Genomic DNA, 6,000 nt, shown 5'->3' with positions numbered 1-6,000 from the left:
AATCGTGAAACAGGATGGGTCCCCCCCCCCCCCCCTCTCCCTTTGCTCATCCCTGTCTAGCATCTGTGCTCGGTGTCTTGCCAGCAATGTGGCCTCAGCTGCCTGCCCCCCCCACTTCCTGTTTTTAAATTCCTGTCTTGACTCAGTCCTGTGGTTCATCCCACAACCTGTTATGGAACACCCCCTCCCCAGCTTTGCCTCGCCTCTCCCTTAACTGGATCTGTACTTGACTTCCGATCTCTTCCTGACTGACTTGACCCGATCGCCCTCGCCAGAACACTGTATGACTTTTTTCTTCTTCTCATTTCTTTGTTTTGTATGTATGTCGGGGGGGGGGGGGGGAGTTACATATATATATATATTTTTCTTTTTGCTGTGCCAAACTGCAAAATTACTTACCGGGATTTTATTTAAGGAATAAACTACATTTTAACTCACCGTTTTCGGATTCGGTGTGGGTTTTCCATGTGTGAATCACTCTTTGGGTGAAGAAGGACTTCCTTTTATTTTAACCCGACCGCTCAGCAATTTCATGGAGTGCCCACCAGAGTTCTTGTCTTGTGAGAAAGGGAGAAAAGTGCTTCTTTCTCTACATGCTCTTTCCCATGCATAATCTTATAAACCTCAATCATGTCACCCCTCAGCCGTCGTTTCCCCAAGCTGAAGAGCCCCAAGCGCTTTAACCTTTCTTCATAGGGAAAGTGTTCCAACCCTTTCATCATTCTAGTCGCCCTTTTCTGCACTTTTTCCAGTGCCATAATATCCTTTCTGAGGTGTGGTGACCAGAACTGCACACAGTACTCCAAATGAGGTCGCACCATCGATTTATACAGGGGCATTATGATGAGATTCAGCTGTGTATCGGGGATGCCCTCAGTTTGAATGTCGCCTCTGTCAGAATGCCACCTGCAATAGGGGCACATCCTGCCTGGCGTGATGGTTGGAAGAATTGCTTATTTTTATTTATTTATTTATTTAGAAGAAGAAGAAGAAGAAGAGATTGGATTTATACCCCACCCTTCACTACCCAAAGGTGTCTCAGAGCGGCTTACAAACTTCTTTCCCTTCCCTTCCCCACAACAGACACCCTGTGAGGCAGGTGGAGCAGAGAGCTCTGACAGAAACTGCTCTTTTTTAAGGACAGCTGTGCCAGAGCTTGTGACTGACCCAAGGTCACATCAGCAGGTGCAAGTGGAGGAGTGGGGACTCAAACCCGGTTCTCCCAGATTAGAGTCCGCACTCTTAACCACTACACCAAACTGGCTCTTTATTTTTTAAACCCTCTGTTTTTCAGTCAACAAAATTAGTTCCTGGAGCAGCTTACAGCAATTAAAATGAACAGAAATATAGAATCATAGAGTTGGAAGGGATCTCAAGGGTCATCTAATCCAACCCCCCTGCACATTGTAAGGATATTCACAACTAACCCCCCACTCCCCCAGTGACCTCCTGCTCTATGCCCAGAGGAAGGCCAAAAACCCTTCAGGATCCCTGGGCCAACCTGGCCTGGAGGAAAATTCCTTCCTGACCCCAAAGTGGCAATCGGCATTTCCGTGGACGAGTAAGAAAAGGCCAGGAGAACCAAGCACTGAGGCGACCCTTCCTGCCCTCCCTCTCGTGATCTGCCTAAGTTCATAGAATCCGCATGGCTGTCGGATGGCCATCGAGCCTCTGTTTGAAAACCTCCCAAGAAGGAGAGCCCACTACCTCCCATGGAAGAAGAAGAAGAGAGAAGAGATTGGATTTATACCCCGCCCTTCACTACCCAAGGGAGTCTCAGAGCGGCTTACAAACTCCTTTCCCTTCCCCTCCCCACAACAGACACCCTGTGAGGTAAAAGAAGAAGAGGTTGGATTTATACCCCGCCCTTCACTACCCAAGGGAGTCTCAGAGCGGCTTACAAACTCCTTTCCCTTCCCCTCCCCATAACAGACACCCTGTGAGGTAAAAGAAGAAGAGGAGATTGGATTTATACCCCGCCCTTCACTACCCAAAGGTGTCTCAGAGCGGCTAACAAACTCCTTTCCCTTCCCCTCCCCACAACAGACACCCTGTGAGGTAGAAGAAGAAGAGGAGGAGATTGGATTTATACCCCGCCCTTCACTACCCAAGGGAGTCTCAGAGCGGCTTACAAACTCCTTTCCCTTCCCCTCCCCACAACAGACATCCTGTGAGGTAAAAGAAGAAGAAGAGGAGATTGGATTTATACCCCGCCCTTCATTACCCAAAGTTGTCTCAGAGTGGCTTAGAAACTGCTCTTTTTCAAGAACAGCTCTTATCAGAACTACGGCTTGCCCAAGATCATCCAGCAGCTACAAGTGGAGGAGTGGGGAATCAAACCCAGTTCTCCCAGATTAGGGTCCGTGCACTTAACCACTACACCAAACTTATCCACTCAGGAACCTCTCTTACTAACGTTTAGTTGAAAAATCAATTAAAAAATATATATTTTTAAATGTGCCGGGCTGCAGGGATCTCGGTGACATTTTCAGTCCAGTGGGGCGTTTGCCCGGCTGCCCCCCTCTTCCTCTGCCCTCGAACTCGCGGCTAGGTCTGGATCTGGGCACAACAGAAAAATCCTTGGCTGTTTTTTCAGCCGACCTCGCTGTTTACAATAAGGATGTGCGCAGGGCATCCCATAAGAATGTTCATTGCAGCTAAAAATGCGGTGATAAGCAGTGGTTCATGCTGTGCTGGGGAGGGAAGCTACTCTGTGTATGCTCAGGGGCTTGCTTCTGCAGTTCAGCTGCTGGATTGAGGCCCGGGGCAGATTTGGTTCTGATACTAGCTTTGTGTGCTTGCCATGTTTCCCAACAATTCATTGAGAGGTGTCCTGAGGCAGTGCCTGTCCATCCCAGACTTCTTCTTTTTTTTTTTAACATACATTTTTTAGTTTATCTAACTTTTAACAACAAGTACACAAATAACAGAGCTGCGGTGGCTCGATGGTTAAGACGCTGAACTGCAGGCTTGAAGGTCGGTAGTTCAGCAGTTCGAGACCCGAGTGCCACATGACGGAGCGAGCTCCCGTCTCTGGTTCCAGCTCCTGCTAACCTAGCAGTTCAAAAGCAAGAAGAAGAAGAAGAAGAGAAGAGATTGGATTTATACCCCGCTCTTCACTTGAAGTCTCAGAGCGGCTTACAATCTCCTTTCCCTTCCCCTCCCCACAACAGACACCCTGTGAGGTGGGTGAGGCTGAGAGAACTCTGACACAAACTGCTCTTTTTCAAGGACAGCTGTGCCAGAGCTTGTGACTGACCCAAGGTCACATCAGCAGGTGCAAGTGGAGGAGTGGGGAATCAAACCCGGTTCTCCCAGATTAGAGTCTGCACACTTAACCACTACACCAAACTGGCTCTACACCAAACCCAGAAAGAAGTTGCAAGTAGATAAATAGGTACTGCTTTGGTGGGAAGGTAACAGCGTTCCGTGCGCCTCGGCATCTAGTCACGCCAGCCACATGACTACGGAAACTTCTTCGGACAGCGCTTGCTCTACGGCTTGGAAACGGAGATGAGCACCGCAACCCTAGAGTTCGACTGGCTTTTGAGCAAGGAAAACCTTACACAAAAACACAAATAACAAATAACACAAATATAGAACGTATCCTATACAATAGATACACCAATACTAAGGTTTGAATTACATTAATGAGCAGGACCATGGTTAATAAAATACGAAGTCCGTATATTTTCTAGGTAGTACACATGCTCCTTTAGGATTTGAAGTCACATAGTCAAAAAAGGGAAACCATTTCTCAGCAAAATCATATGCCTTTGTAGGAGACTCTGGCACTATCAGTTGGGTTGCAATTTTATCCATTACTGCAGTGTCCCCTGTTTTAGAGAACCGTTGTTTCAGAGAAGGTATTGTAGCTTGTTTCAAAAGTTGAGCTATCAGAATTTTGGCTGCTGTAATCAATAAAGCGGCTAATTCAGTTTTATGGTTTGATAAGGATAGATCTGGCCAGAAATTAAGTAATATAGATTCAAGGGTATTAGGTATTGAGTCATCCAGAATTTTGTTAAGAACTGAAATTATATTTGTCCAAAAACTAGATATTTTTGGGCACTCCCACCAGCAATGTAAAAAAGTCCCTGCTTGGCCACAGCCTTTCCAACAACTAGAATTCGTTTTAAATTTGCACTGAAAGAGGTACATTGGAGCCATATACCACCCAGAATATATCTCAAAAGTTTTGTAAGTTTATATTCAATGATTTAGTAGTATAGAGATAAGAATCCCATAGACCAGGGGTGTCGAAGTCATGAGGGTCAGATCTGACATAAGTGAGACCTTGTTGGGCCAGGCCATGTGTGTCATAAAATGTAATGCCAGGTAGCGGAGATATAAACTTTATAAAGGACACAAACACAAAGGGTTTTTTTTACTTAAAATAAAAACATGCTTCAAACATTAGCTCTGTAAGCTGCAAACCTACTTTTGATTTATTGACATTCACCACAGAAATCTCATGCTCACAGTTCTGAGTCTAGGACCCAGGGGAAAACATGAAATGGCCGGGTGATTAAGAGAGTCTGGCGAAGCAAGCTATGGCGCAGCAGCAGCCGAACTGGAAGTAGGAGATGGCCAGTTCCACTGCGGGCCTGATGGAAGCCCTCCGGGGGCCTGATCTGGCCCCCGGGCCTCATGTTTGACACCCCTGCCATAGACTACTCCAGTGTTTGTCAGTAAAGGCATCACCACAATCCTTCTGCCAAGCTTGTTGAAGCTTCCGAATAGCTGTTGCAATACATTGGGATGAGTTGTGATCTGGCCCGCTGCTTTGGAATTTGGGATAAGATCTGTGGCAGGGCTTTTTTTTTGTAGAAGAAGCCCAGCAGGAACTCATTAGCATAACAGGCCACACCCAACAGCAGAAACTCATTAGGTCACACCCCCCATGTTACCAGAAGTGTGCTCATCCAGCCACACCCACCTTTTGATTCTTATTCCGTTTACCATGTTTGTTGTCAACACCCAGGGCTTTTTTTGGAGCAGGAACCCCTTTGCATGTTAGGCCACACACCCCTAATGTAGCCAATCCGAATGAGTTTCTGCTGTTGGGTGTGGCCTATTATGCTAATGAGTTCCTGCTGGGCGTGGCCAACTTGGGAGCCAGCCAGAACTCCGTTCCTGTGCGTTCCTGCCCAAAAATAACCCTGATCTGTGCAAATAATTGACTGTACTGACGGGTTCTTCTGACTGGAATGGGTTGGCAGACGCTGGATCCTGGTCGGCTGCCTCCATCTGCCGTTTGGAAAGGGAAGGATTTCCTCTGTGACCATTAGAGGAGGTTTCCTTTAAAAAAAAAACACCCAAAAAAACCCCTCTATAAGTAACCAGTCCCTTTTGGCTTAATGCATTTGTCGAAGGAGGTGTGGAGCAGCAGCATCCGTCGCTTTTAAGCGGGTGCTCTCTGTCCTTTCTTGGATGCTGAAATTGCAGCAAAGGAGAGGAGGGGAGAGAGAAACCTGGCTCGGAGGAACTGGATTTTTTGCTGATCCTGGTAAATTTTGCAGACACTGACATTTTCAGAAATATGTAGCATTTGTGCCTTGAATAGAAATCCGAGGAAGCTAGACTGGTGGTTAAGGGAGTGGACTCTAATCTGGGAGAACTGGGTTTTATTCCCCACTCCTCCACATGAAGCCAGCCAGGTGACCTTGGGTCAGTCACTGTTCTCTCAGAGCTGTTCTCTCAGGAGCAGTTCTCAAAAGAGCTCTCTCAGGCCCACCTACCTCACAGGGTGTCTGTTGCGGGGAGGGAAAGGGAAAGGAGATTGTAAACTGCTCTGAGACTCCAAGTGAAGGGTGGAAATCCAGTCTCCTCCTCCTCCTCTTCTTTTTCCTCTTCCTCCTCCTGAAGGCACCTTTGGGATTTTGAGAGGGGTCGTGGTGAGCATCACCCCCAAAATGGCTGCCACAGGAGGTGGAGCCAAACAGAATCCCTCCCTCCTCACATCTCCTGGGAAGAAGGAAATCCTGACGGGGAAACGGA

Source organism: Gekko japonicus, unplaced genomic scaffold (genome assembly GCF_001447785.1).
Source record: "Gekko japonicus isolate JY-2015 unplaced genomic scaffold, Gekko_japonicus_V1.1 scaffold1188, whole genome shotgun sequence".
Classification (NCBI taxonomy): Eukaryota; Metazoa; Chordata; class Lepidosauria; order Squamata; family Gekkonidae; genus Gekko; species Gekko japonicus.
Note: the sequence above shows the minus strand (reverse complement) of the source record.